This window comes from Diprion similis, chromosome 2, assembly GCF_021155765.1.
Source record: "Diprion similis isolate iyDipSimi1 chromosome 2, iyDipSimi1.1, whole genome shotgun sequence".
NCBI classification, from domain to species: Eukaryota; Metazoa; Arthropoda; class Insecta; order Hymenoptera; family Diprionidae; genus Diprion; species Diprion similis.
The window spans coordinates 7,942,419-7,966,838 of NC_060106.1; the positions used below are offsets into that span (position 1 = coordinate 7,942,419).

The 24,420-nt window shown below is 36.4% G+C and overlaps 1 protein-coding gene across 2 annotated transcripts in view; it reads left to right on the top strand.

The window, feature by feature from the left end:
• Positions 1-291: 291 nt before the first annotated feature.
• LOC124416589 (sodium-coupled monocarboxylate transporter 1) overlaps positions 292-24,420 on the top strand; it is a 57,134-nt gene continuing 33,005 nt past the window's right edge. The window contains exon 1 of one of the 2 annotated variants that reach the window (XM_046897793.1): positions 292-805. The gene's annotated coding sequence lies outside the window, so the exon portion shown is untranslated. Of the gene's footprint in view, positions 806-4,812; positions 4,835-24,420 lie in introns of those variants that run through there. The other variant, XM_046897795.1, reaches the window with a different exon arrangement.

Consider the following 24,420-nt stretch of genomic DNA (forward strand, 5'->3'; position numbering starts at 1 on the left):
TTGAACAAGAATCAAAATGGCGAGGATCAGACGTTGGTCCGGTTCGCATGGAATTCCCCACATATATATATACACATACTCGTAGATGCGCCGAAAGTAAGACGAAGCGACGAAGAGCCAGTCAGGCGGAGAATCGTGTTTGTACACAATAGCGAGTGCGGATAGAGCGGAGAAGCCGCATGTGGCCGCGTGTAAATGTGGAAGAAGGATGCTTGGTGGTCACGTGTAAGTTTCGCGTGTGGCGTGGGTTTTTAAATGAATCGGCGTCAGCGCGCAACGTCCAGTGCCTGATTCAAGATCGTCCGGTAGAGACGAGGAACGCGTGACTCTCGTGTTGACTCTCGCTTGAGTCGACGTTACGGATTCGTACGTTTACGTTAGTGTTGACGTCCCGCGCGAACAGAAACGTCGAGAATCCGTTGCTCGGAATTCGAGGTTTACTTAAACGTGCTTATTACACGCGAGTGCAGCCACAAGTGAAGCGACTGTCTGCGGCTCGTTGATTAACGTTCAAATCTAGTTACCAAACTTTGACGTACCGCGATCTTTGACCGCGTCAGTCTGACGGTGACGTTTAGTCATCGCTCGAACAAACGCAAATTCAAACTCAACCGAGAGCCGCTATCAGCAGACAGCCTCCCAGCCTCATACTCCTGCACCACCGTCCGTCGTCCACGAGCGTTCTTATCTTCTCACCAAACTTCAACTCCGACTTTTGACTGCCTGCGTTTTCACGCTGCCGATTACGCCCTCACGTTTTCAGACTCAGCGATCCGAGGGCCGACTCAACGTTCTCTGCTTCCTGGTGAGTCTCAAAGGTTGTTCTTTGCTCACTTACTCGATGTTTTTTCCCGCAAACTTGGTACACGTACGCGTTACATCGACGGATACCGGCTTGAGACGAAGTAAGAACTGTCGGAACTGATTAGAATTAAAGTGGAGACGATTGGGTCAATTGGTCAGTCATGTCAGATTTGGATTTCCGCGTTAATGCTCGGTAACGATGAACGATTTCTATTCGGAACTTGTAATTTTGAGTTTAAATATTCTGTTGAAATTTCCCTGCAAGAAACGACGTTGAAATGAAGAGAAATTGACAAATTCAATCGGTGGATTTCATCTTGAAAATCTTCACAAGTTTGAATTTTTTTTTTCTTCTTCTGTTCACGACGTAAATAGGTTTCTGGTGTATAAATTGTCAATAGCACTATCATTTTGGACCGAGATAATTTTCAAATACCAATCCGTTTAATCCATGGGCCCCAATGTCAGAGAGTACGGATACCCAATTATCCCAAAAATGTTTTAAGATATTCGAAGGACATGCAGACGTCAGCAGAAGACTCTATGGGTTTAAAATATTGACTCTCGTAATTATTGACACTTCTTCAAACATGGACGTGACTTTCTGTTCTTATAGAAATACTGTGCTGAACATTGAAACGAATGCAATGACCTTTCATTCAAGGTCGTTCCCGGTCGAACATCTTAAGCAAACCGGATTGAATGTAACAAAAAAGTAAGTCCATAGATCCGAACCAAGGAAAATGTCTGAACGATTTGCTTTGAACTTGTAAGCATAATTTAAAGTTCAAGTAACAATTTTTACTTAGTTTCTTCTAGGAATATTCTGTACGAAGAAAGCGTCACTCTTTTACTCGAATTTCAAATGACCTTGATGATCATAGTAATTCGTTATATACTTATATGTATTCACTCATACATGATTATGAAGGTTCGTACAGAATTCTCTATGAACATACCTGGGTTAAATATCTAACGAAAATGACACGTAAAAGCAATGTTACAATTCGGTAACCATCGATACAACAGTTAATCACGTTTGTTTCGAAACAATTCTACACAATTACTTTATCAAATGCAACATTTTTTCTACACAAGTCTCAATTTAGGCTGACTTTGTAAGTTGAAGACAATTTATACGGCTTATAAGCAAATTATTGCGTCTGACAGTGCAACGACGACTCATAGTGCATGAATATGAAGAAAAAAGTCGTTCCGCAACACCTTGAAAAGTGTTAAGCTCGAGCAGCTGTAGCAGTTCCAGCAGCAGCAGCAATGCGTGACGTCGAAAAACACGTAATGAGATAATTTCACAGACAGTCCGTTTATTGTACGTAGGTGTGCTCACCTTGTGCATAAATCTTCAAACATTCACGGCTTCCCGATAAGCTTACAATTAGAGTATCAGGCAACCATCGGATAATCCGCGAGCAAAAAACAGGGGGATGGGGAAAGGAAACTTCCGTAGATCAGCAGCCCATCTGGATGAAGGTGAGTTGGCTGAACGGTAGATAAGAAATTCCGAGTCTAGCGCCTCTCTCATCCCGGAAATCCGTAGAGCGATGCCCTTTCCAGCACTCTAAGCTGGAAACTAACGATCGAGAAACGTCGCGGTGTCGTATGATGGTGTTTTCTACACCAGTCGACGTCGTTCTCAAGGTTACACGGTGCAACGAACCCTCCTCACTTCGAGAAACGACATTTTCTTGGAGTCTGAAGAAAAATTCAATAATCAACTTCAGGAAAATTGTCTAACTCCTATTTTTCCATTCCGCATGGCGTGTGTTGGTGTGCGTAGCACTAGGAGTCCCGTTACACTCACGTGTTCGACATCAGCCATGACCGCAGGGTATGCTGTTGTGAACCGTGGATTTAAAGTTTACTAAAGGCTTGAAAGGAATTGAATATTATTATACCGTTCGTCTTATGCTTGCTTCAGTGCCATTCAACTCACAGGAGTATGTGAGTTGATTTTATGTGACAAACTAATAGTTACGCCTGAGTCACGTACTCACGATGAGTGATCAACGGTTTTAATTCATAAAAGGTCAAACCATTGGATCGACGTCTTAACAAATCCAGATCCTAACGTTATTCTAGCGTGGTTCATAGGTTCAGGTCGAGAATCACGAGACTAGTTTCAATATTTCGAGTTTTAATCATATGAAACCCAAGAAATTCAGTATTCTTCACATTGGTATTTCATGCAGATAATAGAAATGAAAAACGCTGATGACTGACAATATTCTGCAACTCGTAATGCAAATACTCAATTTTTCGAATTTGCAAACGCGGGAAATTTCTCAGACGTCAATCGTGTACGGTGTGTAAAAAATTCATTTGGTTTATTTAGACGACATAACACATGAGTCATGTGTGCAATAACCAAGCAATACTATTTACAAGATGAAAAACTCTAGACCACCGGTTCGTTTCTAACCACGGAAAAAGGTATGACAAGGTCTTTTGTCTCTATCACATAGTTTCATATAGACAATGAAATTGCGTCAATGTTCAAATTTGAGCTGACAATCATAAAGCTTTGCCAAAACGTTTCATTACATAGCTCGTGACGAGGAAATGCTGTCGGAATGCTGCACTTTGTTGTTCAAGAACTAACTAACGATACAGGGAAATTGTGTTTATTTCATTAACCATATATATGGGGTGGAACGACGAAAACATAGACGAATGAAATTGCAGCTGTAATATTTTTGAAAAAATTTTGAGAATGCATCGATTTTACTGGCAGCCAAAAAGTGTTGAGATGAAAGGTTATGAAATATCTGTCAGTTTGAATTTGCATAGAATTCATGGACACTAATAGTAGACAATAATAAGACAGTAAAAGTACTACAAGCTTGCAATTAGTAGAAGCCTCTCAAGTAGTCGATGACGTAGATTTTCCATTCGAAGCTTCACCTCTTTTGAGAAAATGTCGTTCGAGTGAAATTCGTCCCGGTCAACTACAGTTGCAAATTACAACTTACAAAGGACTGCATGCCCGACGGATGCATCCGTAATCGAGCTCCATCTACTTCGTCGAAGTCTGTATAACCCGGCACCCGTAGCCAGGTACTTTGCAAGGCAAAGTAGAGCAAAGGCACGAGGTTGCACAGGCTGCAGCTTGGCGTGAAGTGGAAGGCGTTAGGCGCGAACCGCTGCAATCGAGTCGTTTGACCACGCACGGGCAAGGAGCTCATTATACTGGCAAATTAATTCCTATCGGAGAACTTTCCGCGTCGGTGTGACGGCAACGTAGTGTATTATTAGAATGTGGATCAGTATTATAACTGAAGTTGGTAGATCGGCAGCGGTCCGACGCCGACGAATGCACCGGTAGTCGGCCATCAATTAGGTGAGCTCCGAGAGTGACGGAGATCCTTTACTCACTCGCACGCATTCGTTGCGTGCTCTGATACCACCAAGGATTCAGGCTTCTCGATGGAGGACGAAAAAAACAAACACGGACAAGAAATAAATAACCGATGATTACCGACATGCGGGGACGGCCCCTAAACTCGTGGAATGTTTGGCTTCGCTCTTGGTCTTCGGTGAGCTACGCCGTTATCTTGGCTATTTTAGTACCAGCTAGTAACTACTGTTCGCCCAGGTCAGTTGCTGCCTCACGGTTACACGCACAGGGTTTATGTCAGGGAGAATAAATTCCACATTTTCATCAACAAGTGCAGGTAGCTTTTCACTCACGATGATATGTAAGTATTATTATAGATCCGTTACACTGTTTTAGGATCAGGCTAATTTCAGCGCCGACTTGGTACATGTCCGCTATGCACTCGAATGCTTGCAATCCACTAACTGACTATTGGTCTCCGTCCAGTTGGCATATCGTTCATTTTTTTCACGGTATAAAACTCTCGGCCTCGAGCATAAAAACTGCACTATACAAGTGGTATGCATTTCGCAAGTTCGCTAAAGCCGTCCCACTCTCAAGTTTAAGGTCCAGTTAGCACAAAGCATTTGACAGAAACGTCTTCCATCTCAAAGAATATCATCTAGAATGCACTGAGTAAGTTCATTTCCGCAATTCATGATAGTTATAGTCTCTTCTCATGGAGTACAACTAATTTATGCATGACTGTGAGATTACCTGAAGCCAAACGTGGCAAGCTTTTTGAAAATAGAAAAATGCAGTTCAGTTTTATCCTCATAATTCTTTGAAAGTATTTGGGGGTTCAAGGCATTGCACAAAATTTTCATTTTCAAACTTCACTGCCTTGTTCGAATGAACATTAAAGGACATTTGCCTGCCAATTCTGACTACTGGCTTCAGAGTCGTGGCGTTAATGACTTGATGATTATTCAGCAACTATTATAGCGGCAATGCAAGTAAACGAATACATGCATCCTTCGTATTCATCAGTTCGTACATCAGACGTACGAATACACATTAGTGTTTCTCTAATTTACAGTTTTGGCGTGGTAATAACCGATTTCAGAAAGTAAGTGATAAAAATTTTATTCGAAGGATTTTATATTTCCTGAAAGTAGGTCACCAAATTCTTCCGCTGAAGAACAAAACACTTTATGTAAATCATGACGGTCTAATCGTATCCAGTTTCATTCGGGAATCAAGAACGAATTTCCGGAATTCAAGGAAATGAGATTAAAGTTCACAATGATTTTAAAACGACGCGACACATACGTTTGGATTGAAAACAACTTAGGCCTTATTCAAGTAACAAGAGCACGAAAAATTTCCATTATTTTTTCTGCTATCTTGTCTGACATTAGTTTCACAGAAAAATAATTTTTCTTGTCAGTCAGAAATACGATAAACTCGAATAATAAAAAATATTAAATACAATGGAAGCCCTTAGTGGAATTTTCGTAACAGCTATAACGGCGGTGAATTTGTTTTAACACACAAATTATATCGCACATTATATAAGACGTGATCGACTGTAAAACAATTTGAATCAAATTAAGGATATGAATTCGCGGAACTGTATCAACTTTCTTTCTCTCAACTCTTCTTATTCTTCTTTAACCAATTCCGTTCTGTGAATCAGTAAAGATTTAAATTTTGTCCTTTACACTGTAATTATTAGCATTTGGACAAAAGCAGTCACATACGTATTGTATACATTACATATATATATACATATACACACATACACGTCTAGGCGCATAAATAGCGAACTGATATTCAAATGTTATTCAAATTTTTCGCTTAATGGGCTCGTTCCCGTTCGCGTTTCCGCTTCGCGCGTACAAAGGAACCACCGCGTGTCCGCCCGTCCGAGTTGCTTTAATCTTTACTGTTGCCGAATGCTGGTTATTTATGTCGTTGGATTCAAGATGCGCTTACACTGCCAATGCGTCCCACTCTACACGGGACCATTCTAGGCAGGAACTGAGCCAAGTCGCCAAAAGAATATCGGAATACAATCAATTGATTCATATTCATCGTCGCTGGATTATATTCGATAGGATAATACAGGAAACGAGACCGGAAAGAGATGAAAATGGGGGGGAAGGGGGGGACGAGTGAATCTCGATTTCAATTTCTAATGCCCAGTTCTTATACTATAATATTCCTCGCAACGCTGTGCGATTAATCGATTTTTCGTTTTTTGATTCAAATCGTTTTTTTCGATTCGGGGAGGCTGAGGCTAGAAGTGACAGGGGTAGGTTGTTACAACGGTTATTATTTCTAAACTACGGAAGATGGTGCCACGGGTTAAGGGGCTTAAATACCTCAACCCCCCCCCCTCCCCCCCCCCCCCCTCCAACCACCCTCTCTTAACCCGTCGCACCATCTTCCATAGTTTATATATAATAACCGTTGTAACAACCTACCCCTGTAACTTTTAGCCGCAGTCTCCCCTAATCGATTGATCGATTAATTGAGTTCTCCGATTAATCGTTTTTTTAGATTAACCAATCAATCGACGGTTTCGATTCATGTGCCGATTGACGTGCAAAATTATTATAAGGCATTAATCTCACAGCACTGATTCCGTGACTCTGATCTTTCGTGGAAGCGATATTTGCAGTTGCGTGAATCGAATAACACTATCGTTATTGTCGTTGATCGATTCCGGCGATGGATTTTGTTCGCGAATACGAACAGTGATGGTTGCATATATGTAGAGGTATCAACTTCACTGTTCGCTTCAATGCTGTACCCTCGCATATTACCCATGAAATACGATCTCGTAGGTATAACAACTTGAATCTGCGAGCGCAGTGATTCGTGTTTTCCACCATATTCCTACGGACTTGAATTCTCTGAAGAAAAAAATTGCAGTACGATACTGGCGAGATCTTCTGATAAAATTCAGCGCGTCGATTGGCTGCAATTGTACAACTGCGTGGATTCGATTTCTGGAAAGGATCGTTCTTGTATAGGAAGATAATATCAAACTGGTCACGTATCAAATATTCATCAAGTTCATGATGAAACTTTTTCATAAGTAAGATATCCTCGCAAAACATTTCCTATGGAAATATTAAAAAACTTTGGGACAATAAATACTCAACTACTGGAAAGTAATTTTCAACAAAAAATTTTCACCTTACATAATATGATAGCAATATTTATTCCATACTCGTGTGTTGTTCTTTCCCTCAATTCGTATTCTCAGTAACAGATGGCTGAGAAATATGACATTATACGAATTCTTATTTTGAACGTATATTAAAACAAATGTCCCAAAGAATTTTCTTCTGCTTCTTAATTAAGTAATATGCACGATATTTCGAAATTTTTCTAGTATCGAGATGAACAGCACGAGAATACTTACTTAGCTCAGAATATCTCTATTTTTTCAACTCTAATAAATTTTTGCGGGAACAATCTTAAAAAATTCTCACACTATTTTACGAATAAAATAATCATCTCCAAGTTCAGACCCACTGAACACGAACCAGCTGTGATATTACGTCCAAATTTCCCAAATTTCCACCCAATAGTGAACTTGAAATTTGAATACAAATTTTTGAGAACAAAGATGTTAATAACTGAGTATCACGTAATTCAAAGACCATAACCGTGCGGTCTGAATGAAAGGGAAATGAATGAATTTTTTGAGGCAAGATCGCGTGCTCTTAATTGGGGAAAAGCACCTTCATCGATAAGAATGCCACAATGCATTCTATAATAATCGCAACAAAGCTCCTCGGTTCTCCTTCGTTACCTCTCGTAATACAAGATTTTCCACGATACCAACAACCTTTTTTTTTAGACGCTGCTCAAGTCCTGTAGAATTTGTTTGCATCCTTAATTTTACTTGAGTAAGAATCGGTACGACAGTTTTCTACTCAACGTAAACTATTTCCAATTGCTTGAAACACAAGGTGAGGATAAAATTGGATCAGGAAATTGTAGGCTGATAACATCCACTTGTGATACAGTTTAAGACTCGAAGAAAGTGGAACATGCACTAGAATTGTACATCCTGCTATTTTAGGAATAACTAGAAGTCAAACGAACGAGTAATCAGATCGTGCTACGTTTCATAATTTGACCGCTCTGAGCCGAACGTAGTGAATTTTCAAAGATAATTTTATCAATCGCAGCTGACTGTGGCAATTTCAACGTTCAGACATCCAATGGCGGTTGTACCTATAATTGCCAAGAATCCAAAGGTTGCCTTGATAATTATACCGCAATAACGATAACCAAGAGACATCGTTCTTCAGCTCATTATCCCGTCACGAAGATTTGCATTTTTACTTCGTGGCTCACAGGTGGTATGGAAAAGCCAAGGTTTGCTCTCATGATAATTGAATTCATTGAGCTGACGAATCGATCAATTTCAAAGTCCGAAAATTTTGCATTTAAGTTGATTAGAAGTTATTCACAAGTTGATGGTGCAGCTGACGCTATGTAATTGCTCTGTAAGATGATCGAGCTTATTTGAGTTGAAATTTGTCTTTTATTAAAGAGATAAAATTTCTTATTCGAATCCAATTAAAATGACTTTCATCGCAGTATTCACACTTTAGTTTGATCACTTAGTTTTCTTACTCTTTCTTTTTTCTGTCTCTTATTTTTTTTACTTTACATCAAAATGATACATGCTTGAATTACAATTAACGTTTAAAGCAGTCAAAAGAATGTTAGATTGGCAAGTTTATACAACCTCGCACACCTAGGGACAGTAAAAATCGATTAGGATTCAGGAGATACAAAAATTTATCTCTGTAGGAGTACTGACGTAGCAAGGCGGTTGCACATTGTGGGTGGTGAAAAAAAAGTTTTTAATCCAGAATTAAGCGGAGAAGATTCTTTCACGGTGGAAAATGTCACGGGACGTACGCTACATTAAATAACAAAGAAGTAGGCAGGAAGATGAAAATAAAAACAAATTCAGGTTCTTTTAAGCTGCTTTTATCCCCTTTTTAAAGTGTACGCAGATGTATCCGGAACGTGTAAAAAACTGTATCATATTATGATCGATGAAAATCGTCAAAATGCCTCAATAATTAACAAAATAAATAACCAAATCTATTACAAGATTCCCTGCGAACTCCGCGAGATAGTGAATGAGATTTCTGTCGGTTCAATGAAAATCTTAATAATATATTGTTTTTTGTGCGAACCAAATTTTGAAAGAAATTTTTTTGCCAGAAAATTTAGAATTCTTTTTATTCAAAAGTAATAAGTCACAACTAATTTTTATTTGCTTTGAATTCGCCATTATCAATTCATTAAATTTCTTAAATACTATACAGGTGTCAGATGACTACAACTATAATCAATATCTAGCTCTATTTTTTCATAGTGCTTAATAAAATATCAAGCTATTGCATTCCCGTTACATTCAGTGATCGTGTCAACCTTTTTTTGCAAAAATATAACCGGTTCGCATACTTTTCCAGTAAACATATTTGTCTATCACAAGTATTCTATCTAAAACATATAAATTGATATTGTGTGAAAAAAAAAAAAAATAATCTTTAAAGGTCAATTTTCTTGGTGAAAACAGGAAATTACTACAATATTCTACTGCAAAAAGGAGTTCTTAAAATGCGAATCAAGTATTATTTTTCTAAATTATTTTTTAAAAGTGGTGCTCAGTTATGAAAGAGGTCAGTTTGACACAAGTGAAATACGTCGCGAACGGTTCTCTACTAGACAAAAGGCTGTTCAGATGTATAATTCAGAAACCATTCCCAAATCAACACGCACAACAAAATGTCAAAATTGTCGCACAATCGGTCTTACAATTAGACGACTAGAAGTTGGGTTAAAAATATTGGAATAGATGCGAATTGGTTTGCGAAACTGCAGCGCATTCAGAGGATAAAACAACGACTCAATCCGGACTGCGCGGGGGGAAAAGAAGAGATGCTGCAGGCCGTCCAGTTTGCAAGACGCATATAACGATGACGCGCCAAGTCGCAGGGCGTCTCGTCTGAAGTAAATTTGGACGGGGGAAAAGGAGTTTCGCTCCATTCTGCTTTAGCCTGATTGATTGTTTCCACTTAATATTTAAGTTAAGCCCAAATTCAATTTACCGCCTATCAATGGGCGTCGTTCTCATGAAATAAGGCATCTCTGCAACGGCGAGTGAAAATTTTAATTAGAAAATCCGGGAAACTGGGTTTCATGGAGTTACGAGAAACCGTTGGTATAATATTATTGTTACGTGGCCAGCTGACTCACTGAATGAAATATTACTGTACATTTGCACGCCTGAAGTTGACCGGGGAACCTGCGTCTCGCCTTGCAATGCATCCAGACCACGTTCGCCAAAATCCGATGAAAACACCCACACACGATGCAGAGCGACGTGATCCGCAACACGGTGGCAATAGTTTATACGCTTACAATAAGTAAGATGGAAGAGGAGCAGGTTCTACTTCAACAATTACGATGGTGGTTGATAAATTTGACGACTTGACGTAGAATTTATTGTCGCATCAACGTCAAATTACAAGAAAAAACAAGATAAATAAATGAAAGATAAATCATTTGCGAAAAAATATAGCACCACAGATCATATCCAGAAAGAATAAGATACATACCTACTAGATTTTCTGGTTACAGCTATAAAACACATTTTCATTTTATACCTAAAACTGTAATTTTCGGTTAAGGTAAACTATAATAATATGTTGTGTAACATATAAAAATATTTGGATTTCGGTAGAAATTAGTAGGCAGCAATTTTTTAGGTCACAAATGCAGGGTCAGATTTTCAAAATTTGTAAAGGTGGATTTCATTATAGTGATTCAAAATAAAAAAAATCGTCATATTTTCATGTAATATGATTCCTGGAGGCTTGTGAATCGTTAATCACGAAACTCAATTTATATTTCGAAATTCGAATTCAATATTAATATTTTATATCCGTGCACTTTAAAACTCAATCCTCAAGTTTTGCCCGAAAGCCTTCGAACTTTTTTATCTAAAGAATTTTGAGCACTTTACAAGCAATATTTATTCATTTTCACGCATTACCGTGAGGCCTCAAAAATTCTAAGACGTGGTAAAAATTACTTGGTGCCTAGCTAAAAATTAAAAGATTTTAGGGGAAAAAATTTATTCGTAAAATACTAATAAAGAATTCGTTGTAATTCGAATGTGAAGATTCAAGGGTTCTGACATTATTCATCCTGCGCAAAAATGTATAACACTTGCATATACGAGTTTATCCAAAAATCGTTTCAGGACATTCTCGACATCTCGAGACGTGAAAATCTAGTCAACACTTAACTTTTGTGATTCAAATAATTCCACGTTTTTTATGAAAACAAAGAAGCGGAGGCATAAGAATTATTTCGAAATACTGATCATTATCGATATCATACTTAAGTTTTTCGAGCTTTCAGGATTCCTTATTTCTGCATCCCCTTATAAAATTGACCATCATAGTAGACAGTGTAGATTTTTTTATGGCAGAATCGATTGACGTTTTCTTATTATAAATAAGCTGACGTTTTCTTTTCGGTTTGAAGGCACTCCGTTTGATAGCCATATACATATAGCTAGCCAGCAGTGCACTATAACGGGGCTAGCCATCCTGAATTTTAATCTTAACCAACTTCAGGTTAAGAGTATTGTGCAATTTTGGCTTCTGGACCATCACTCTGAAAAAACTTGGATAATAAAACGAACAAACTTGACTCATCTGCATTTGGGTGTTCAGTTTTCGCAGACTGTCACGGTATGGAGCACATCTACATAACTTCAACTGGCAATAAAAATGCAATACAAGTTATACAAGATAGAATAAAAGTATCAAAGAGAGCCTTCCGCAAGAAGACGAAGTAAATGAATCGTTTTTGCAACGCCTCTACAGACTAGTTTTTCTTGTATTTAAATCGACTGCAGTCTATTGAGCGCAAAACAAGTCATTACATCGATGTTTATCAGTATTTCAGGTAATTTTTTATTGAAGTTTTTTCTTGCTTCACTTTCAATTCACTTGCGTCATCGAAAAAACTCGTATAAGTATGAAGCATTTAGCAATTATAGTTACCTTTGGAAAAAATCATACGAATCGGTCTCTTCTGACTTCTAACTTTTCGACCAACTTCACTAATATTAGATTCAATTATTTGGTCAAGTGGTCAACCTTAACTTTATCACCCTCAGTTGTACCTAGGATGTATAACTTAAGCTGAGTCAGCGACGATTGGCTTATCGAGTAAAGATACGCGTTATCGTGAATTGGTCCGAATCATATGCTATACGATATCAATTGCCGATAGTTTTCCCGATTTATCGTTAGTACATCGAGAGTCGTCGTCTCGACTCAATCGAGACTCGTCACGTTAATCTACGGACTGTCTGTTTGCCCGTCCTCTTCATCATCATGTCTCCAGAATTGTGAGTAGACACATGTCGTTTCGAGCACGTGTTCTTATTTACGTTTAAAGATGAATGGGCGAAAACTTTTGAAAAATAAAAGTGAACGTGTGAATGATTTCGGTCGAATTCAGATAACAAGAATCCAAGACAACGTTTCACAATTTTTTTGTTTTTTATACGATTTTTATACGGTTCTAATGTTTTTAGGTTCATTTTTATTTCTTCGTAATATCGACCTCTACAGATCGTGGAATAAAACTTTACAGACATTTTCATATGGTGGGTTTTCATTCAGTGGGTGAACATATATTTAAGCAAGTACGGCGTGACAGGTGTTCGCCCACAATTGCGTTTGTACGTTGCAACTATACTGTAATCCAAGATTTTTTGTTACATGGTTTTTAGATTTTTTATATGATTCTGATCACCAAGAAAAATGGGAATAAAACATTGGAACCGGATATTAAAAGCCGCATATACGAAATATTCGTTTCAAAAGACTCTTCTTCTTCAAAATTTATTCGAAACTTCACCGGAAAAAATGTCTATTGCATTAGTAGGTAATGCGAGGAAAATTTGACTTGGAGTATGCTCATAACATCAGAATGTCACGTATTTATTTTCAATTAATTTGAATCAGGAACATTCTATTCTAGTAGGTATAGGTTACGTTGGCAAACAACTCTCACAAACTGATACAATTGAACGGCTTAATTGAACGAGTTCAATATTTAGACATAATCAATTGATCATTTTCCATTCTTTTATCAACCCAACAAAACGACCTCCAACGAAACGACTTTGAATTAATTAATCAATGTTGTTTGTGTACCCAACGACAAAATTCAGGCAATTGTTGGTCAACTTAATTTATTCTGTAACAATACCTTTTCACTTTCAAACTAAACGTGCAATTTAATCAATCTTTATGAAGAATGTTGATACTTCTCATACCACGAACAGAAAGGAAATTCAAGAAATTCTTAAAATTAAATTTCGTGTAATTGTAATTCAATTTTCTTCATTTATTTTTTCGATCTTACCAGTTATTACTAAATATGTTTTTTGACAGATTTAGCTTGTACATTCAATTTTTTCAATTATAATTATTCTATGAATTTCGAAGGAAATTGTTTTTTTAAATATATAACGTATGTCTTCTTTCAAAGTCACACGCTTAATAACTGTAGGAAGAGGCGGAATAAAATGCCTTTTATAATTTGTAATTTTACATAATTTTGTGAGGAATTCAACGCTCTACAAAAAAGATCTTTTATAATTTTTGATAACTGTGTAACACACACTATTTTTTATAATATCTGTGAAAGAAAGTTCAACTTGAGAAGCGCCAAAGGTGTCACTGATAGCACATAAAATTAGAGTTAGGTTAGGTTAGGTTAGGTTAGGTTGAATGACATAATGCGTAAAATTGAGTTACTAGAAAAACAAACAAAAAAAGCCCTAGAGTTCAAAATACAGCACTTCAATTGAGCACGTGTGCCAAAGTTGTTTTACCGCACGGTTCTGCAACGAGGTACTTTAAGCGTGCTTCACAGGTTTTGAAAATCGAACTTTCCAAGCAGATGTTAGAAAACAGATAGTTTGTCTGAGTTCACTGGCCGAATAGCAGTAAACATCAGCTCACGTTGACCTTTTGCATACGGATTCAGGTCAGGAACACGAAGGTGCGTTAAATGTTTTGAAATAACGAAAGGTGAATGCATTCAGAACCTGCAGTGATGGCTACAATATCTTTAATCTCCGTTCAGTGAGAGATGCAAATTTTTTTTTCGTTTCGAAGATTTAACGTACTTCCAATAACATCCTTAGATTTAAAGTATTTTTTGAGTTCGAAAAACTGACGCCAAATATTTTCAGAAACGTCGCAAGATTTGGAAATACTTTGTGACATTTAGAATAAATTACATTCCATGATTCTTCATGGGCTCTATGAATTTCGAATACATCACGGGATTTTAAAAGATTTGATAATATTCCAGACCGTTTCAGAAGCATTAACGAAATGTTGAATCATTTCGAAAATTCTCCTAACCGATGTACCTCAGGGAATTTTGATTGATATAGATGACCTCCCTACTTTACACTACGTTATATGTATAATACATTTGTACTCATATTTGAATTCTCATTCACGTGTGTATCAGCAAATAAACGACGTGTATCGACTCAACTTTTACAAGCCCCAACGGGACAGTATAATTAATGCAACTTTTTCAAAACGACGCGTATGAAACATTCCGACTGTCTCATAAGCCGGTACACCGATCGTTGATTTTACCAAAACATTAATGTGAATATTAATCAATCACGCGATTTGTTGGGTACATAAGGTATATATTCTTCATTGCCTCTAGCTACTGGAGACGTATCAAGTACTTTCCGTTTGAACACTCAACAGTATGCGAAGTGAAGATGCATTGCTTGTTTAGAGACGATTTACGATCGTGTCGTCGTCGTGAATCGAAATTTTGGCGAACATCTGTACAGCCATCTGTTCAGTGTCTCCCCAAATCATAGTCACCTTAGGTACAACACCTCGCTTCTTTCCTTCAGGTTCCACTACAATATAAGTAATTTTTTTCACCTCACAAATCCCTTGCCAGAAAGAGCCACAAAGTTCAGACGGATTCGGAGTTTATAAGTATTTCCGCAAATTCGAACAATCCATTTTTGTACAGGGTCAAATAATTTCGATTCCGGTCTTCATAGACATGGCATGGCTTGACATGACATTTTAATGACTCTTCTTTATTACGAATTTTGTATTGGATCAATACTACTTTCACGGATATCACACTGATCGTCGGCTCACTTTAATTTAAGTTTTGCATTCCTTTAGTTCTCTATTTTCACTTTCTTGAGCGAGGATTGTTAATTGATGTCGAGTTTAAATTCGACGAGAAATTTCAACAGCTACAAAAGGGTCTAAATGTAATTGAATAGCATTCTTTTTAATGATTTTTCATGCGAATGGCAAGGAAATGTTCTAAAAATTTATCTAATCGAGATTTTTATTTTAAAACCTTTTTCTGTTCTTTCCACAAAATTATCGGATTCATAAAAAAATATTTCCAAGTAACTCAACAACTTCTACGTGGACTGCGAAAATTTCTTTTAACTTCTTCTAAATAAGACATCTTTTCGTCAATTCTTTGCAAGCCTTGGATGTATTGTGAAATTCATACATTGAATATTCCTTCATATAATAATATAATCATCTTCGTAAACACATTACTCCAGTTTTTCGACAGATCTCTGAATTTCTTGGTGATTTTCTTAACATCAAAATGACTCGTTATACCACTCATTATTATAGATAGATATCCACCTGAAATATTGTTTAGTTTGAAAAATTTCAACTTTCAAACAAGTAATTTGCGTTGAGTTGCAGGAAGCAGCAAGTCTGCGGAAAAATTCAATATTTTTCAACTTCTAAAGTAAACAAAAAACGAGTAGACGTATTTCAAACCATGCACGAAATTAAATTGAAAATTCTACCCACGTGTCACCACACATGGTTCTATCACGTCAGAATGAGGAAAGATGTATCCGAAAATTAATACGTCCCGCGTCACAAAATATTGCACGTAATATAAGGTAGAGAAAAGACGTCTTTCGAATTTTCGAAATATTTCATGTTTAATATTATAGAGGTGAAATGTGTCGGTAATCCATTTTTAAAGGGTCGGAAAAGTATCGTGATTCATGAGCCTTATTTGATAACCTTATACACGATATCAAATAACCAGAATTGATCGTCTGGATGAAGGAAATATCGGTGAAACCACGGTGGTGGCTTACGTGGATATCAGGCGAATATATCTTTACAGTTTGAAGTAAACATCTGACATCTGCCTCGCATATTATATCATGTCCACAAATAAAGTATTCATTAGCCCAGAAAAAAGCGTGGAGAAAGATTTTCAACTCTATATTGACAATGGTTTGTCAAGTTTAGGCTACATTCTTTACTCTTCCACCAAGCATAATAATCTTCGAACTCACAGTGCGCAAAAATATTTAAAAAAATGATCTATCATATTCAGAAAAGCAATCAATTCGAATTACATCGTTAAAGTTGTTCAACCATTGGCAGGCTTTACACGCATAAGACTTAGGACGGTGCTATAAATTTAGTCACATGATAAAAAAATTTGAGCTGCTGTGTGAAAAAAGAACGAAAGGTTGAACACTTGTTTTTTCAAATATTATTCATACGAAAATATAGAAGGGATATGCAAGGAGGTTCAAAGCTTTCATGTGGCGTCCGTTCTATCAATGATTCAATTATCCCGTTCACTTTGAAATCAAAATATTGATTCAAGATACTCTTATTTGATCAAAGAAACTCTTTTCAGAAATTGATTTTTTTTTCTTAAAAATTTGCGTTTTTTCGCAATGTGAGAATAATAAAAAAATAAATAAATAGCGGCAATCGATTTGTCAGAAAATTTCACCTCCGTTTTGTATGCTTGACAATTATTTAATATGTAGTATATCTCGAGAAGATCGTGTAAGAGATGAAAATCAAGACTGTAAACTATACAGTGTAAGAAATAAGCAAATGGATTAATTATTTGCATTCCTTGACACAGCGCCTGTCTTAACCAAGTGTCGGTCTGTGTGGTTCGATATTCATTGACGATACACGTATATTAGATACATATTTGACCTTTTTCATTATCAGTGTAAGTACATATGGAATATTTCAGCGCAGTAGTTGACTCACAATCAGTGCGGTGTAAATCGTAAATAAACTTCCTTGACCTTTAGAACGAGGGATAATATTTGCGTTGCATTTTGCGTATGCTACACTCGTTGGTAAACGTTTCGTGTAACTGAAATAAGTTGAAAAAAATTAAAAGAAATAAAATTGCTAGGAACAAGAAATCAACAAACGTACGATCGGAGCGATTATTTCAGAGTATACACGATTTCAAGATAAAAGAGAGGAAAAAACTCCGTGTGATCGAACTGTCACGTAAATTTGCCTTGTAATCGATCAGCATGGATGAGGCCTGCGGCATTTTGTGATATTCCGCTAACATGATCCGATTCTTCTTTTTTCTACCAGTATCATTTTCTGACGTTACCTCGTTTTTTTTTATAACCATCATCGTTTTGTCATTTCCAAAATTACTTTGTGATCGCTGACATTACTTTGTGGTTTCCGGAATCACGCTGAAATCAGTAATATTGAAATAAGATTCTGCATTAGCAATGATCAAGGCAGTCGTGAGAAATCATTCAGGATTACAGAGATCTCTTTTTAACCTTAACGAAACATATAATATCTTAGAAATCATTAGAAATCAAGGATTCAAATTAAAATTTATTTGTCAAGTGATCTCTCGTAATCACTTCATGAAACCTGAGTAATCACGAAATCACCTAATCATGGGGTCGATTTTTACTCAGATGAAACACCTCTTGGAGCTAACGCATTTTACTTATTCAACTCTGATTTATGATCCCGGAATTTTTTGTTAACCGTTTCACATATCGTCTTGTAATTTGCACATTTGCCACGATCAAGATGGGGAAATAAAAAACAAAAATGTCCGAGGGCAGCAGAAAAAACTCTCCGTGATGGAAAAGTACGTTTCCAGCACAAAGAGAACAACTTTCCAGAAATACGTTGGTACCTGAGTACTCGTATATGTATATAGGGAGAAAAAATGCATACATCTGGTTACTCTGTCACCTCGGAATAAGGAACTTCTTTTTCGTCACCGCAGAGTAAATAATTGGACACATTATACCTACGCATTAAGGAAAATTGCCTGCACCATTACCAGCTAAAGAAAACAGGTGGTGCTTCTTTTACGGTTGGCCGTTGGGTGGCATAAGCCGTAGAGCAGCTGATGGTATAAGATGTAAATAGAAGTAAACAATTGCTTCTGTGTGTGCATAATATAACTTCCGTCGTTTTGCGTACAATATACGTAACGGCGTTTCCGTCCTATAGATATACATATGTATATGTGCGGCGATTCTTCTCCCAAAGCACATCAGAGGTGAAACTAATGGGTGAAATTTATCAACTGCATTAGCAAATTATGCGCGTAGAGAAACTAAAGACAAGAATTATTATTAGGAGTAGTAGTGTTTATTTTTGAAGCAACACTTTCTTTTTTCTTAAGGCTTGAAAAACTTCTTGTAAATAGTAAAATCAAAAAGTATCCATCAATCTTAAAAGGCTGCTATTGGAACTCATAGTTTTCCCATTTGAATATCATCCGCAATATTTAATTTTTTTGTTTGTTTTTCTAAACTATTACGACTTAGCCGACGCATTTATTTGATCCTGAAAGCGTTTTGTAAAGAATTTGACGATCTACCGAAGTGTCATGTGAATTTTTGCTGTGCAGTCAATAGTTCACCACTAAAAATCCCTGACAATGAATTTTTACTGTACAAAAAACCTTCAAGCCAAGGGTTATAACTTCCGGACCGTTTGACCCACGGATTTTGCTCATTGAATACTTTCGTATAGAATTAAATTCTCTACAAAATGCTTTCAGGATCAATTTCGTATCATTAATTCCGCTCCTCATCTGGCGGGGAAAAACTGGCACTTTTCCCCCGCATTCTTTGGAAATATGACCTTATGTTTCCTGCAAATTAAGTTTTCAGTTGTTCTGTTTTTTTTTTTTCTCTTTCTTTTCCATTTTGAAACACATTTCTCACTATTTATTATAAACTTTCAATAATATTATAGTTGTATAACTGATGGATCACACTTACGCATAAAAGGAAAACACCTTTAAGTCAATAATGTTACCAGAGTTGTGTCAGGAATGAAGTCCTACATGTATCACGGGAATAAGTCGATTATTTCCGCGGGTGGATTTGCTGTTCGAGCAAAAAGTTTTTCTTTTGTGGTGAATAGAATCTTCGATCTAACCTTCAGCTACCATAAAAGATTTCCACCCACTAACGATAAGTCTCTTAAGATTCGTCGTTTTGAAATGTATATAAAAAAAATGCAAGCAAGCTTGCGATTTTTTTCACTACGGTGAAAAAATTAAATATCAATTGATTATTATGTGATTTTTTGATGTTTCTAATATCGAATAAATGCCAAACAATTACTTTTATTGTACTTCCATGAATTTCTTTAGTTGAATTTCATTTTTCATTGGTATATTTTTGGAACGGGGAGGACTTCTCTACTTTTCTTTTCAAGTCAGCAATGTGACCAAAGTTGAGTCGAAAATACAGTCCTACATGTAACACAGGAATAAAAATCGATTTTTCTCTTGTTACATGACCTACTATTATACCTTCTCTAAAAGCAGATGAGTAGTTACTTCCTACAACTATGATATAATTCACTTTTGAAAAACTGTCATCATTATCAAACAGGATTGTACTTTTCTTCCTTCACTTTATGAATTGCAAAACTGAATTTTTTTCCATCGAGAAGACAAGCAGATTAAACGCGATCCATTTCACGTATTTTCACGTACAAAATAATCAATCTGATAGGCGGTTGGGACCCGATTGAAAAAAAAAAGAAGAAAAAAACACTGCAGTGCGAAGTTATTTCAGCGTGAAATTGCTTGTAACGTTACATTGCAGTAACGAGAAATCAATATGAAGCTATTTGAATCACTGCTATCTGTTCTCGACATTCTGCAATTGTCTTTGATCATCGAACTGATACCTAACACGAGTGCATGGTGGTTAATTTAAATTAAATTCATTTAACCGAATTGTTCAAGCTGCAAAATACCACACAGTGCATATTTTCAGTCAATGTACCACCGCTAGGCTAAAATATGTTAAAGTGTCAGTTATTTCAGCCCAGCGTAGGAAATTACCTATCAGCGAATAACGGACACGGTAGGATAAACGAAAAGTGCTCTTCGCAAGCGGCTTGACTTTAATTAATTATGATCGCAGGCAGTTTGAGATGCTCAACGCTTCCGATTCTACTGCACAATTATTCAAGAAAGGCTTCACTGGTATATACAAATGCCGTGTTAACGCTGAGGAGCAGGAAAACCTTAAGGAAATTGTACGTCATATCATCATCCTCCGTTTCTCTGCTAACCGTTTGAATTTATTGCTGCAATTGTTCTCTTGTCTTGTCTGTGCACGGCAATTTAATGCGGGGTTACATTATAACGAGTTGCTGCTCCTCACAGAAATATTTCGTACGAATGTCGAGTTGTTCAGTCAGTTGAAGCTCACATTTTTTTGTAATTTTTTTTATTTGCAAAGACAAAAAATTGTCATTCACTCAATTTAGCAAATCAGATGTTTCGTTGATTAAAATAAAAGTTGTTTCGTTGAATCAAATCACATTTGCTCTTACCAACTTTGGTCAAGCCCACAAATCCCTTGTTTGATCGAATAACTGAAAATATAAGACGATACCTTATCATTGCTCCGAGTAGTAAGTTAGGTATTTATTTTAAAGATCGCTCTTACTGGACTTTGCGATGTCAAATTTTCAGACTTCCAAGCCCAAAAGTTTAACTGCCGCTACCTATGTAAGGAAAATTTTCTAAGTAAGCATCAAATTTTTGCTGTCGATGGAATTAAATTTTGCTTAACATCGAAAAAAGGAGTATTTTTCATCAAACTTACAAAACCCTGACCGTGAATGTAAGATAACTAGATGATAATTTATTAGTTTACCTAGCAAGATTTTTTTCTTGAGCAGAAAAAAAATGATCTGGTTTCATCAGTAATAAAACTTTCTTTAAATAATAGGAATAAAGTTTCTGTTTTTCTGGATTCTGCAAACTGCACGATATCAACTCGCCGAAATTACGCGATCTAATTCACTACTTGAATCCAGACGGTAATGCGGGTATAATTATAACCAAGTTCGAGAAAACTGAATGAGATGTATGCGTGAAATTTATCATCGGGTTGAAGTTTATTCTTCGTTACCAGTTCCGATGTTGTTAGTACTTGTCATCCGTCCATTTGAAAGTGATGAATCTTTCTTTTCAGCATGCGATATATCTCAAGAACTTTAGTCGGATTTGATTGGTTTCTAGATTTGCATACTCGTTTAAAGTTTCCACTGAATATGAGACCCGGTGTGTTGCTATCGATTCTCACGCCCGTCCGTAAACCGCCATTCGACTCTGCGGTTATGCGAAACTAAATCTAACCAGTAACGTATAGCTGATTTATTTCGAATGTAACCTAGGAAGTCTGCCTGTAATTTATACCTAAATCCTCTCATTCGTATGCAGTTTCAAAGTACCTACTTTATTATACCTAATTTCGAGGCTTTCATTAAACTTTTCGAAATCCGGGCTTATGCCTCCCAACCTGGATGGCTCGGGTGCAAACAGCCATTTACAATCCTTGGGCGAGGGCTGCAACAATAAATCAGTCCTTCTCAATCGCCTCCCGACCTCTGTTGACAGTACTTCCAACTTCGACAGAAGGATGATTGATGGTGAAACTAAACCTAATTCAATGTCCATTCAGATAGTCATAAACGCGGATGATAAATTCTTGGTATATGGCATTAGTACGGGAACTACGTATCGCAGAATGCATTTTGAATTTAATTTTTGCTGCATATATTTTGCGCAAATCATAAATACTAGTTTCAATTTAATACGTAGTCTGGCCGTTCAGTTATATTGTACGAGGTTGAGCATTTTATTTTATGCAATAACATTGGTGATTTTGAAAAATTTTACCTCATGTTTCAAAGTTACATTGGCATAAAAGAATCTGCTTAAAACTAATTCATCGACATTGAACTCGCACTCAAGTTCCTCAAACGCTTATGTAATTCTTTTTTTCCTTCATCACATTTCACGGAATAATCTTTTGAAATTACACGTTTGTATAATGTACGTACCTTTGCGTCAAATTGAATGATTTCTTCATATATTTAATTTTTTTTACTCTTAATCTTTCATCAACAAGCACGTCCGAATACATTGTTTATATAATGAGAGGCTCAGGCTACAGTGTAACAAATTAATTTGTACGTTGTAGACACATGTGTGAATTACGCTTGGATCGAGAAGGTTATACTTTTTTTAAACGAGTTCTTGATGAACTGTCTCAAATAGGTTGAACATAATTATAAAGATTGTTATAAGTGGCAAACTATCCAACAAAATAGACTGTAAATCACTGAAATTAGAAAAATGCCTAGACTTTTTAGGATTAAAGATATTCCTTTATAGCCGAGTAATGTAATTTACATTAATCTGTTAACAATTATTCTTATTTTTTACTAAAATTCGCAGTTTTTCAATTTGTCCCATGATGAAAAAATATTGATTCAAACAAATCGGATTAGTATCAACTTCCATTGCGTACCGAATTCACTTCGAATTGTTTAAGTTAAGTAACTAAGTGATTTACCGATTTACTGTCTGATATCATATCGACTTTCCATATAAAAATTATGCAACAATTCCGTCCATCACAAAGGGACGCTCTTTCCATCTACGCTACGTATTCTTTACTATAAATATCGGAACCTGCTTACCGAGAATCGTTAGGCGATTGCGGGTAATGTAACGTAATGACCAACCCTCATTCGATAGATTGCGTATGCCAACCTACTCTGAGAATGCTTATACAAGTACGTGATCAGCGGAGTTATACGTTCAATATCAATCGACTGCCAATCAGGACCGATGATTGTTCTCGTTTGCCTTGATATTCGACGTCAGCACTTACAATCAGAGTCAGAGCGTGTGATTCTGATTTGAAAATCACAAGTATACCGATTGATCAACAGGTACTATCGAGGCATTTCGTAACGGTCGATTATTTAATATTATACTGCCACGCTTATGTTGTTAGCCCCTCTGTACAACACCATGGATTTTTGCTACCACTTTTTATTAACAGCATCAGAAAATCGATATAGTGCATGCTTGATCAGGTTACTATTCGTGGATGTATTTGTAACTTAAAAATTTCAATTTGTCTTTTGCAAAAACTGGCTGAAGCTGGATAAACAAGATTTTAAGGTTGTACTACTTTTTTCTTCGTTAATATATAAGCAACAAATGTTGCACTTTCATTCACTTTTGAAGAAAAATTATATATCTTAAATATTATCATTCTTCGAATATTTTGTGTGCAAATTTAGTTCTTATGTCTACACTGTAGGATGATAACAGGAAATTTCAATAGGAACAAAATTTCTGCTCTTCATATGTTCATAAAATGTAAGAATATGATAAAGTAATTGGTCGCATTGAAAATCGTAATTGCGATAGTTATATGCAATTGAACTCCGCTAAGTTTATATACTTCAGCATATTTTATCTACTTGAATTTCCTTTCTAATGGCAAAATAATTAAACACGTGACCAAATTATTCTCGAAATTATTTTAACCGGCATTGCTTAAATATGTATAAAAAAAATAAATAAATATATAAGTATGCAAAAAAGAAATCAATGTCAACAAATTTATTGCAATAAAAATCAGATAAAGTCAGTTTCAGAATATTCGAGGTTCCTTGAAGTTTCTATGAAATATGTTAATGTTAATATAGGTGATATAGGTCGCTACTTTCTACCGCATAAAGTACATATTTTTACCAACCGCAGCTATGCAATTCAAACTTAAATTTCTTCCTTATAAAATTCTGTGAATTATCGTAAAATGGTGACATTTACCAATCAGTTCATTTAAAAATAATTACATACCTAATAACGACCGCAGGAAAAATCCGAATATTAATTTGCAAATATTATGACTTGTTGGATTTGTTGGCTCTTGAAAGGTGAGATTATGCTCTCATGAGTTATGAGTTGCCGATTTCTTGTTTCTCACTGCTTATGTTGACCACTCT